This window comes from Protopterus annectens, chromosome 16.part0 (genome assembly GCF_019279795.1).
Source record: "Protopterus annectens isolate FY-2018-M chromosome 16.part0, PAN1.0, whole genome shotgun sequence".
NCBI classification, from domain to species: domain Eukaryota; kingdom Metazoa; phylum Chordata; order Ceratodontiformes; family Protopteridae; genus Protopterus; species Protopterus annectens.
In genome coordinates, this window is record NC_056750.1 from 197,266,566 (window position 1) to 197,280,562 (window position 13,997).

Below are 13,997 nucleotides of genomic sequence, written 5' to 3' on the forward strand. Positions count from 1 at the left end.
CTGTACCAGAAACATAATAATCTGTCTTGTTACGTCGTCTTCTGACATCTTTATTGTTTCCTACATTAACAGACTGGAGCTGCAGACATCATAAGCTGCAGTGAATGAACTTACCTGGTTAACAAAGGAATAAAGGAATGTCAAAGAAAATATATAAATCTACAGGTTGCAACACTGCATAAACACTTAATTAAGCCAATAAACAGCCCTGGAATATACAACTGCATGCATCAGTAAATGTTTGGCTTTAAACATCCCTGTGATGAAATCCATTTATTTTTATTACATTTGATAGTACTGTCTTCCTTCATTTCTGCATGTCAATACTAATATGGGGCTCTGGGACTTACATGGAATGCAAGTCCATTCATTTCTGCTGTCGTCTGTTGCTAATTTTGTTCCTTGTATACAGAGCTGATGTGTATCTATTATTTCTGTCTGATGCTCTACCTCACTGCCTGGTGTTGATGCTAATTTGAGGCCATGTTTTCAGACCTGACATTGATCTATTATTTCTGTCTGATGTCACATCTCACTGCCTGGTGCTGATGCTGCTCAGGAGGGCGGTGTCCGCAAGAAGACAGAAAAACAAAAGAAACAGAGAGATTGAGGGACCATTTCACTGTGTACGTGAAAGCAGAAAACAAACCTGAGATACTTCATCAGTGAATTTTCTGAAAAGGTAAGTTTCTGCATATTGTCACCTTCTAACTGTGCATTTTCAAACCTTCCATACTGAAAGAATTGCAGAAATTAGATGCGCAATATTATCTAAGCTGAGAAATACACTTCTGCAGCTCATAAACATAAAATCAAATGCCTGCTTCATTTTCTGCATTAAACTATTGGTCTGTTTTACAAAGCAATGCAAAGTAACATTTTTCAAGTGCATTTAGCCTAGTTTTGAAATATGCAGTTTCTTTTCTTAGAGGTCAATATTTTTTACCTTAAAATGAAACACAGATCTCTCAGAGTCACATACGCTCACCATGTGGAATTTAGTCTCTGTTTACTTCCTGAGTTATGAATGATCAGTGTGAGATGCGTACTTTGCTGGATACCTAATATTTATACAGTTTATGATAGTGAAAGATGAGACTGACAATATGAACTTGTTTTTTCACATGTACAGTAATGTGGTACATTAATGCAGTTTTTTTCACAACTGTGTGTGTTTTATGCTTGCAAAAGGCAGAGACGTAACATGATGATGCAATCCAGATACCTTTAGAAACATCTTTAGTAAATCAGCTATTGTGCAGGTTTTTCCCATATAGGTAGTTCATTTTGGCTCAGGAAATGCAAAGTGTTGACAATATGCAATGAACTCTTGCAGAGTTCTGTGATGTGTACAAAATGCACAAGTCTGCAGACATTGTGATATTCACAAATGAAGAAAGTGAGACACAGGTAGCACAAGAAAGTGATTAGAAGTACAGGAGAAAGTAGTCCTCTGTTTGCCTCCCAATTCCTGCATATTGCATTTCTGCAATTAAATAATTTTATAATAATGATGAAGACTATTGTTGTGGCACCCGCCCATTTGCTGTCATACCTTTTAAAACAGGTCAGATGCATTTTTCTGCGCAGGGGTACATTACATAATAGTAATAGATAAGGGACTACTCTGTATTCTAGGCCATCCATACTTTCTGACAATGTGTGACTTTTCTTGTGATGCCACAGGCTATGTGGGTACAAATAAAGGTCTGAGTCGAATCAAAGAGCATTGGTGTTCGCATCAATGTATGGGATGGGCACAGAACAAAAGTCTTAACAATGCTTTTTAGTTCTGACAAGGAAATGTGTGATTTTCGAAGCATCAGGATCTTTGTCATTTGTCTGCTGAAACAAGCATAGCATAAGACAAGTTCTCATCACTAATGTATTACGTAATGCCAGCTGGTGTAAGACTGAGAACATTGCTAACTGAAACCTATCTTTTGTCCACAGTAGAATAATCCATACTGTTGAAAATGGAAGCCTTCATGCTAAACTGCCTTTCATGGAGATTGATGGTGCAAAAGCAAAAACACGTGCTTGTAGCTTACTTTATGCATGCAGAGCTGTGATTTTATGTAAGATAAGTTATTTGTGATTTATTTAGATGCATTACTTTTAAACAGCTAATGACATTCTGTAAGTGAAGACCTCTGACTGGTAACCAGATACAGAATGTACATAAAGTGACACGTAAAATAGATGTGTGTAATTATAATTATATGCAGTTAGAATCTTTGGGGCTTTCCATCCCTCACAAGTAAAATGGGATTGTATAGAATATACAGTGTATGTGAAATGTGCATAGAAGAACTTCCTTACACCCAGAGTAGTGACTGGTGCAAAAATCCTTGAAGACAAATGCTTGAAGGGTTTTAACAATGCTTGAAGTGTTTCAAGTAGACATGTAGGGTCATGAATTGAGCTGGCAGGAAAATTTGCCATGGTTAACAAAAACTGAGAAGCATTTCTTCTTGGTATAAGTAATTCTGTGTTGTCTGAGGAAGAAATGGAGGCCAGTTACATCGTTCTGTGTTCTGGCTCAAATGCAGGTGTGAGTTTAACATCTAGGCGGAATGGTCTGCAGACCCATTTTAGCCACAAGCTGCAATGGGGAGGGGCACACAAAAAGTTAATGTGTGAGGATCAATATAAAATTTGCAAAATAAAGCAATAAATCATATATAAGTATGAGGAATGCCGAATTTACTCATAGCAGCATTATTTACACAAAAAGGGAGTCCTTTCTAAGGTCCCGTTTTGTCTCATTAGCATTGTGTGTCAGGTCTGTGCACTGGTGGCCACTAACGCTGTGTGTGTGTGTGTGTGTGTGTGTGTGTGTGTGTGTGTGTGTGTGTGTGTGTGTGTGTGTGTGTGTGTGTATTTATTTGTACAAGATGTCTGTGATGTGTTGGTGTTGTGTACTTCACATCCCTCTGTGCTTGTCTGTTTATTTTAAGTGGCCATCATCTGTCAGCGTAAGAGGCATGTTTTACTTAGTTTTGTGTTCCTTCACTTTGTGACATTATTGTATACTGTGAAAATATGTTTTGAAGTTTTTAAAACATATTTTGTCATCATCTGCTTTGCACGCTTGCCACAGTTATAATTGCATACTGTGAAAATATGTTTTGAAGTTTTTAAAACAAATTTTGTCATCATTTGCTTTGCACACTTGCCACAGTTGTATTACTTCTGTTAAGTTCATTTTAGAAGGTGGTTCAGTGGAATTTCATATTGTTCCTGCATCCATTCACTTTCATGATGCTTCTTACAGAAGTGTATTACAATGTTTTATAATTGTTAGAAAACTATTTCTACCAATCAGATTGCAGGACTAAAGGAATCTTAACCCTACCACTGTGTAATGTTTGCTATTATACTACTCATCTAGTCACATCAGTCTTACACATAATTGTCAATTAGCAGTATACTATAACACAGATTGCTTTTCTTTTTTATCAAGTTTCTTTTTATTGAATATTTTCACAAAATATGCTGAAGAAGATAAACAAGACATACACATGTGGTACAGTTGTTGTTACAGAATGCGTACCATAATCAAGTAATAATAGATATTGCACACTTTACTAATTAACATTCAAATTAGGTAGATCTACAGTTTTATATTACTAAGAGGATATGCTTACATTGTGATTAGTCCAAGAACTTTTATCATATAGCAGTTCTCGTGTACATTATTTTGCAATTGCGAGCAGTACTAAAGGTATAACATCAACCTAGAGAATTATAACAATTTACCCTACTATACCAGATATACAACAGATTGCTTTTCTTAATCTCATTACAACCCATCCTTATAGCAGATACACCCTCATTAGCTACTCCCTGTAACCATTCACCGACACAGCACTTAACCCCAAATTAAATATAAACACAATGTTGCTCCAACACTTTGTACTTTTTATTCTACTAATTGCCTCTTACCTTTTTACATGTTATCAAATGCAACAGGTCATAACTATCTACTCCCCCACTAACCCACTCAGCATCACACCCCATACTCCTTTAAACAACATCATCATATCGCCATACCTTTACAACATCTCCAGTACAGAACTCTTCACATTTAAATATACACACTCGCAGTTAACCCCTCATTTACTGCACAAATATGTTATAGTTACCAAACTCACACACCTATTTCTATTCAGTTCTACCCTGATCAGACTAAGTGGTGACATAAATCCTAATCCAGGACCTCAACCCCTTAATCAAACCCCTCTCACTCCAAACTAGCCCTACTCCCCAAACATCACTAATCTCTCACAAAAATAGCTCCAATCTCTTAATATTAAACATGAAACCAAGAAGCATCCTAAATAAAACAAATTAATTCATGCAACTATAACCCAATACTCTACCAAATTAGCAGTCCTAACAGAAACATGGCTAAAACCCCACATACCAGATAGTGAAATTCTAACTCATGTTTATAACATCCATAGACACGACATGACTCATAAATGAGGCAGTGGCATAGCTGTAATATATAAAAATGCTATCAAATTAGAAAGACTTCAAATCAACCCCCCCAGACCTCTTGAATTCTGAAATTCTAATAATCCGTTTTCAATAACCTACAACAAAAACATCATTATAATAGCTATTTATATACCCCCAGGTAACAACACATCATTACTGAAGGCCTTCCTTGTTGGTGTGCCTCAACTTTTAGTCAAGAAACAATAATAATGGGTGATTTCAACAGGGACTAGTACACCTACTCTTCGCAACATCCCTCTTATTTTATTAACCTCCATGGTTTCTGTCAAATTATACAATCCCCTACCAGATTTGACAAGCATAGCAAAAAAAGAATCAATCCTGGATTGGACACTTTTATTTATGTATTTAAGTTTGATGAACGGGGAAGTCCACTGGGCTATAAAGAGACCATTTTCAGTGGAGGCCTGGGGAGAAAAGCTTCAAAATATTGCAAGTTACATGTTACAAAAAGAATAACAAAGATTCATACAGAACAATTAAACATTTACAGAAGAATACATTATGTAATAAGCACTAGTGATTTAACATTTAAATATATGGTTACTAGCCCTTTGCAGGTTAGGTGAACCATTTTGCATGGTGAAAGCACCAGAATATTTGTTATGGAAAGTATAGTACATTAGATAGCAGAGAGAAAATCAGTCCCAGGTAGGGGAGAGATTGTTTTAGGTTGAAATGAAGCAACAGTAGTGGTAATTTGTGATGATTTCAGTGCAGGGTAGAAAGAAAGGGGGTTGAGAAGGGTTTATGTTGGAGCATGACATGGGCATTCCCATTTGGTTGATAGATAAGTGAATAGCTCAGAATTGAAATTCGTATGGTTCGGTAGGTTGGTAGACTGCATAGGTGAGAAGGAAGAGAGTTATACTATTTAGCTAAGGAGTAGGACAGTAGTAGATGGCCAGGAAGTCGTGCTGGTTTGTAGAACTTAAGGAGATTTTGGTTTGTAGATCTGAGTGAGCAGTTGGGTATATAGGGTTTTAAGGATGTAGTGAGAGATGGGCAGTTTGCAGGTTTAAAGATGAACTTGTGGGCAATGGTGAGTTGTAGGCAAATGAGGTAGTTGGGTAGTTCAAGCCAACTGAGGGTGAGGAGGGAGTGGCAGTGGTGGGATGAGTTTTTTGAATTGGTTGCAAATTTGCAGATCTTGTGGTAGCAGGATTCAAGTTTGGATCGTAAGCAGAGGTGGAGATTGGTGAACAGAGGGGCACCATACATAAGGGAGGGGAGCAGGAAGGTGGATGCCAGGGTTTGATGGGTAGAGGGGCTGAGGAAGTGGCTGTGTCTGTACAGGAGACCTATCTCAAACCCTCTCTGTCACCAATCTGGATAGCTCCCTGAGAGTCTAAGTGATCACCTATCCATTTACCTTCTTAGGCGCCGCACTTGCCCTACTAAAAATATAATTTACAAACTTGTCTGCAACAAAAGACATTTCTCCACTAAGTCTTCAAATCCCTCCTGTAATAATGTGACTGGTCCCCATTAAATATCTGCATCTTGACAGGGTTGTTCAATATTTCACTGACAAATTCCTCAAAATCCTAAACAACTTAGCTCCCCTAAGAAAGACCCGTTCTAACTCCAAGCATACACTATGGCTTACCAACGACACCAAGCAGCTCCTCAAACAGAGACAGAGCCTGGTCCCTATACCACAAGACCAAAAAATCAAGACTCCCTTCTTACCTACAGTCAATTATGCAACTTTGCCAAAAAACAAATCAGGCATGACAAAAAAGCTATAATATACAACAACTTAACAAAATCACCAAATTTTGGGGAGCCATCAAACAACTACTAAAGCCTGGACAGATCACAACCTCACAACTACTAAAGCCTGGACAGATCACAACCCCAGCTCTAGCCACAACAAATTCCACAGATAGCATTGCCTCACAATTTAATTCACACTTTATCAACTCTATATTCTCCCTAGTAAAAAACAACTGCAAGCCCCCCACCCATCTATTCCTAATGAATTAGACAGAACCCTCAATTTCTTTTCAGTCGAATCAATTCAAACTAATACCATCAAAAAAGCCCTCCTCCCTCGCAGCTGACCAACTCCCCAGTGAATTTCTAAAGCTAGTAGCAGATGCCATCTCCTAACCTATATCTTTCCTAATAAACCATTTCATTGCTGAGAATTACATCCCCAAACTTTGGAAAGTGTCTTATATCATCTCTTACAAAGGCGGCTCCTCTACTGAGTTGTCAAACTACAGGCCAATTGCCCTCCTCCCTCCCATAACCAAAATTCTTGAAAAATGCATACACAGACAACTCTTCTACTATCTGCTAAGCAATAATCTCCTATCTGCATCTCAACATGACTTCAGACCTAAACACAGTACAACCACTGCCATTGTTAGTTTTACAAACTCAATCAACCAAGCTTAGAAATGACAACCAGGTTGTCTATCTTTCTTGATATGTCTAAGGCCTTTGATACAGTATCCCACCAAAAGCTACTAAATTAGATGGTTTCCTTAGACCTAAACCAGACAGCCCTCTTCTGGTTTCTCGGCGAACTGACTGACTGCCAACAGGCAGTTGAGTGGCAAAATGAACTCTCCACCCTATTACCAGTCTCAGTAGGAGTACCCCAAGGCTCAATTCTTGCTCCACTGCTCTTCACAATCTTCACCAGCAGGCTCAGCACAGCCACCCAGCATGTAACCATCATTCAATACGAAGACTACTCCTCCCTTATATGTTCAGCTCCCTCCCTACCAGAACTCCTACAAACAACCCAACAATCTTTCCAAGACATTGAAAAATACATCTCGGACTCTCGGCTCATACTCAGTCTAAATAAAACAAAGCTTATTCTCTTCACTAATAGAAAAGCTTCTGATAATGCTCCCCCTTCACCGTCTACTCAGCCAATAAAACTAAAAGTGATCCTGTCCAGCACACCAAACTCCTTGGAGCCACAATTGACAACAACCTAAAATTTGACAAACTCACTAACTATCAAAAAGGTCCACATTAAGCTAGGCTCACTATACAAAGTCAAGCCATACCTCACTGAGGCCACTAGATATTACATAGCTAGGACTCATCTACTCTCTACCCTTCTATATGCCTCACCGGTACTCACTAATCTCAAAAAATCAGATTTAAACAAACTGGAGCCCTGCTATAACAAAATTGCAAGATTCGCTATTAACCTCCCTTACAGATCACATCACTGCACTGCACTTTATAAACTAAATTGGACTGAACTACCAATCTCCTAGCCCTCAACAAACTAACTTTCATTCATTCCATATTCCACCATCCAGACAACTGTCCAGCACTCAAGAGCTTAGTACAAACTCAGTGTGCCACTCAACCACAGCCCATAAGGCATAACGTACCCAACACTCTAGTCATAGGTGACTCTATAGTCAGGCACACTGATGTTCCACTCACCAGGCTAAACAAGGAGAAAGTTACTGTCAGGTGCCAGGCTCCGCCACATAATGCACACACTCAGGTCACTCCACAATAAGTATAAATATAACTTTGTCATTGTCCATGTTGGTGTGAATGACCGGAGACGTACCTCCCTGGACTACATGAAAAGAGACATGGAGGAGCTCTCCAATCTTGTAGCCCAAGCAGGTATGACCCTAGACCTGAGTAGCATCCTGTCATCACCCAGAATGATACCACAGTACAAGGACAAAATGATTGACTTCAACAAATGGCTAAGCTTCTGGTGTCATTCTAAGGGGATCCAGTATTTGCCTGCCTGGGATGACATGATCGACAGACCACGATGCTTTGCTAGAGATGGCCTGCACCTGTCGCCCTTGGGATTCCGGATACTGGCAAATGCTCTTGCCACCCCCATAGTGCCTTTTTTAGGCAAGGTTCAAATGACAAATTCACCACAATAACAGGTACAAGCAAGCGAAATCTGAGGGTAATGCTACTCAATGCTAGAAGTCTAAACCTCAAAATGCACTCACTCGAGGCACTTAAAATGGAAAACATCGACATCTGTGCAGTGACAGAGACCTGGTTCAAGGCTCCAGAGAGCACCCCTGCATTACCAGGCTATAGTTCATACCACACCTTTCAGCCACCTAACCTGGAATGAAGCACTAAAGGTGGAGGTGTGTCCATATTCATTAAGGATATCCACACCTCCAGGCTAGTTGCACAGCATAATACATCCAAGATTATCCAAGTGCAACTAACTCTGGGCAAGACCGCAATCCAAATTGTAGCTTGCTACAGACCCCCCACCATGCCCCAGGATTCCCACTCCTGATTTCTTGATACACTGGAAAGTATTAGGGTACAACCCAACACCCTAATAATGGGCGATTTCAACTACCCCACCATTAACTTGGAAAACTACTCATGTACCAACTCTTTTGCTCAACATTTTCTGGAATTCATAAATTCCAATGCCGTGGATCAACGTATTCACACCATGGGCAGCAATATCCTAGACTTGGTCATTACCAACATGGGCAACCGGTGTTCCACACCAGAGGTCAATTCCTCATTGGTCAGATCCGACCACAAGCTAATCATCCACATCCCAACCCCACCCCCAATTAGGGAAACCACAGTAAAAAGTTCTCCAAAGCCAAATTCACACTTATTAAGACAGAAGTGGCAAACTTCATGACACCCAATCAGACGGACAATAGAGATACGACTGCTGAATCCTACACAAATGCACTTTATAAGCGCTTACACGAGTGCTTGGATCATGCTATCCCTAACAGAACCAAGATGCTATCCTCCAAAAAAAGGAAGCCAGTCTGGTGGTCCTCTACCATAAACAAACTCTACAACAGAAGAAAGAAACTGTTGCAAAAAAGAGTAAAATCCCATGACTGGAGGAACTCACTGGTCAACCTCAGTAAGAAGCTGAGATCCCTCATAAAATCCTCCAAAGCTAGTTACAAAAACAAAATTGCCACTGACTCTAAAGACAACCACAAAGCATTCTATAGCTATGTCAAGAATCTCAATGGCAACACTCAGATCTGCTCTGAGCTACAGCACAATGGCACTAAATATACAGAACCAACTGATATTGCCAACATCCTGGCAGATAGGTTCAGTGCTAACTTTACCCCCCTCTCACCCCCCCTAGAGGGCCCATCTCTATACCGGAAGAATGCAATGTTCCTGTAATCACAGCTGCACAGGTAAAAACACACTCTCCAAAGCTAAGAACACAGCATCCATGGGACCTGACAATATCCCAGGTTGCGTTCTACATGAACTACAGAATGAACTGGCACCCTACCTAAGTACCATGTTCAATCATAGCCTCACCTCAGGCTTTGTACTCACTGAATGGCACACCGCAACGGTTATCCCACTCCACAAAGGGGGAGCCATGACGGACCCAGGGAACTACCGCCCCATTAGCCTGATGAGCCTGGTCTGCAAGGCCATGGAACGTATCATCATGGAACTCATAAACAAAGACATTGGTAATCTCCAAACTCTGGACCCTACTCAGTTCAGGTTTGTAAAAGGCAGATCATGTCACCTATACCTGACTGACTTCTTTGAAGCAGTCACCAAAGCCATAGATGAGGGTAAGGTGGTTCACACAGCTTATCTAGATCTCGCCAAGGCTTTCGACACCATCCTCTAATCTGGAATTATAGATAAGCTCACTAAACTAGGTATAAATCCCTATGTCACAAGATGGGCTGCCAACTGGCTCATGGACAGAACCCACACCGTGAAAGTAGCAGACTCCAAATCCGACTTCAGACCAGTGACAAGTGGAGTACCACAGGGTTCAGTCCTGGGTCCTTTCCTGTTTGGTATCTACTTCTCTGAAGTACAGGCTAACACAGACGGTCTTTGGCTAACAAAGTTTGCAGATGACTGCAAACTAGGAACCATAATCAAAACTCCTAATGATGTGGACATACTACAAAAGGGCCTCACTGAGACAGATGCCTGGTGTCAAAGTCATGGCCTGAAGCTCAATGCCAAAAAGTGTATTGTCATCCCCTTTGGTAAAAACTCTGCACCCATGAACTACCTCATATGTGGTAGTCTACTTAATGCCGAAAGTGTGATAAGAGACCTTGGGACACAGGTGGACAGTAATCTCTCCTTTGATAATCACATCGCCGCAGTGGTCAGGAAATCCTTTTACATGGCTCACCTCATCACAAAAGGTTTCTCATCCAGAAAAAAAGAGGTCATTGTTCCCCTCTACTCATCACTCATTAGACCTATTATAGAGTACAACTTCCCTTTTGGTATGTACCTCACAAGACATCTACAACAACTGGAAAGGCCACAGAAATACCTCAGAAAGAGGATTACTGGCCTCAAACATATGCCCTACGCAGACATTCTCAAAAAACTCCAGCTTTACTCAGTCACATATCGCCTACTCAGAGGTGATCTCTGCCTAACATACAAAGCTATGTCAAACTCAGAGCTGTTAGACATACTCCACTTAAAGAAATCCCAATCCCTCAGAGCTACACGCTCTAGGGACCTAAACCGTGTCACCACAATAAACAGAACATGCTGGAGGGATAGATTCCTGTTCCAGAGACTTCCCATACTCTGGAACAGAGTACCTATCTATGTCAAACAGAGCTCCTCATTAGCACTCTTCAAGAAAAACCTGGATGATTGGATGGGAAATAGGAAATTCACGCCAGGGATCACTTATGTGGCTCTGCTCAACAGGGGCACAGGAAAATAATTTTCTTGGGTGGCGAAAGCCAGGGTACCTTTTTGGCTGGGCCTATATAGGCCCTAGGGCTAATAGCCTAGTACCTACCTATGAACCTATGAAGCCCTACTCAAATGGCAGGCCACTAAGATTCTCCAGCAAACCATTACTCAAAGTAACTAAATCTAATAATTGTTACGGTAACTCTCTAGACTCTTACCAAGTATCTACGTCCTGGAATCCCATGCTTCAGACAACATTAAATTCAAGCAACACATCCAAATTTAAACTACTGCTTAAGGAACACCTGATGAGAAACTGGCTTTGCTCCTACACTAATCCAGACTAATCCTTCTGTCCTTCCTTGTTCTTACAACCAAAATATCTCTTCCCTTAATAAATTCTAATATCCAAACTATCCCTTCTCTCAAGGAATTCCAATTTCTCTCTACCTATCTCAAGCTCACTTCTGCTCCTATTTTTATCTACCTATCTCAAGCATCCTTACAGTTTCATCATATACCCTCCTTCTTGTACGTCACCTCAATGTAGCCTTAGCTATCACTGTTTAGAACAAGTAACACTAGCATAACAACAATCAGCCATATTCTTGTTCATATACCATACATGTATCTCAGATACTTACCACCAAAACCGTGATATTGATCTACTGATCAGTCATTTATCTATGATGGCACAAGCTATTTTATGCTGGTTTATTTGTTAGCTTTCATTTTTTCCCACTTTATATTACTCTCCCAATTTTTATTGTGTATGTATAAGCTATTTACTATCTATAGTTAGCAAAGTTATGTATTTTTGATTATTATCAATTTCTTGTATTGATTGTAATGTGTCTTTGTAATGGAGCTTTTCTCCCCAGGCTTCCACTGCCCAGCCGGACACTGTAGTAAACAAATATAAAATAAAATAAAATAAATAAATAGACATTGTACACAGATCAGTGCTAAATAAGAGTAAAAGCACATGTGAATAACCCTTTCTCAGGATGGTCACTATGAATGCCAGAATAAGAGTGTTGTAGAACAAGGTACAATTTAGTTTTAAAGCTGTTACCATAAACCAAGGTGCTCAAGGCAGCTCATATTGCAAGGAGTAAATGAGACCGATCCATACAACATGTACTCAAGTTCTACAGAGGGGTCAGATTAGGGGAGCCAGGAACTGTTAAGTGAGCTGAATGTTGATGGTTTGGTACCAGCTAAGGCTGAAGCAACACAAGAGCAAGTGGTTAGCAACTGTTTTATTTGTTTTGTGGGGGGGGGGTAGGATATATAGATAGGGAATTGCTACATTTGGGATAGAGTGAGGTATCCATCCTGCATTCTAAGTAGTGGAGATATGACCTATTCAGAGGGATAAGCTTGAGGTTAAGGGAGAAAGTATACGGGTAGATAAAGAAGGCTAGAAAGTGAAACATAAGTATAGATGACGTCTTTATATTTGCTAACTGGGGTGTGACTGGCCTGCTTGTGGGAAGTGGAAAAGCTTGCAGTATACTTGTTTAGACATGAAGGACCATACAGAGTTTATAAATGCATTGTGGATGTTATACTTATTTTTCTGGGGAGCTGATTCTAAGTTGAAAGGAGCAAGATGCAGAATATTCTCCAACTATTAGGATGATTCTGAGTCTCAGTAATGCAGCAGCTTTGCCATCCTTGATATAATGGCAAACTGTAAAATAGTACAAAAAAAAGTGTTTGTTGATTAATGTTTGTGAGGGTGTGTGCTTCTGTGTGCTCGGGGGGGGGGGTAATGGTGTAAGCAGAGGAAGAGGTTTGTGAATTATGTTAAAAAGAAGTCAGGAAACCCACAGATCTATGAGTAACCAAACCATCTGTTTCCAACATTCTTTGTCAACCTGCTGTTGTTTTCTTTGAAGAAATTTATAACTTTCTTTGGAACATGTTCCCTGTTTCCTATTGGGTGGTAAATGAGGAAAGCTCTATGCATTATGCTCTCATCTGTGAAAAACCTAAAAGTGGTTGGTGTTAATTTACCTCAGTTAAGTTCAGCCTTGATCCAGAAATAATGATCATATCATTAAACTAGGAGTTATTTGTCTTGTAGCCAATTTACCAGAATACCAGGGGGACCACTGACCTCTAAAGTAGAACTACTGTTTTCATCCCAAAAGATTTGCTAATGCATGGCAGGTTAACTTATCTCACAAGATCCACAATAATTACTATTCTATTATTCACAGATTTGATGTTGCATATTATCATCTCACCCTAAATGGCAATGTGTAGGTTCCATTACAACTGTCCCTTATAAAAAGCCTTTCTGGGATTACATTTCCGGACAGAGTGACCTAGAAGAATTTCTCTGTTTGAGTCTCTGTGGCTCAGCACAAAATTAGTGTTGGACAACAACCATTTGCTGTGAGGAACACCCCCCACCCACCTATACAGGAGAATAATGCGCAGTGGTCAAGGGAGTACTGATAATATTATTGCTAGGAAGACACAGTCCTGTGAACTCCTCTCACCAGTCTGGAAACTCCAGGCACAAGCCATGCTGCAAAGCTTCAGGGACCATGTAGCAGATAATCAGTAGGTGTTAAGGTGTCATATATATAATGGATAGCTGTCAAAGTCTGCACGTCACAGTATCAGGTCACATGACCAGTCAGATCATGTAAAGGATCATAGGATCAAAGACTGTTTATGCCTTACCTCATGCTGCCCCCCTTCGCCAAAAGGCTAAAACAGGTCAGTCACAATGTACATTTATTACCCATCCAATCACCCAGGTTTACTTTGAAGGATGC

The 13,997-nt window shown here is 40.1% G+C and overlaps 1 protein-coding gene across 1 annotated transcript in view; it reads left to right on the top strand.

Annotated features, from left to right (window-relative positions):
• The first annotated feature begins 519 nt into the window (after positions 1–519).
• The window catches only part of LOC122791068 (tubulin polymerization-promoting protein family member 3-like), a 187,873-nt gene continuing 174,395 nt past the window's right edge, over positions 520–13,997 (top strand). The window contains exon 1 of the mRNA XM_044058843.1: positions 520–682. The gene's annotated coding sequence lies outside the window, so the exon portion shown is untranslated. The remainder of the gene's footprint in view (positions 683–13,997) is intronic.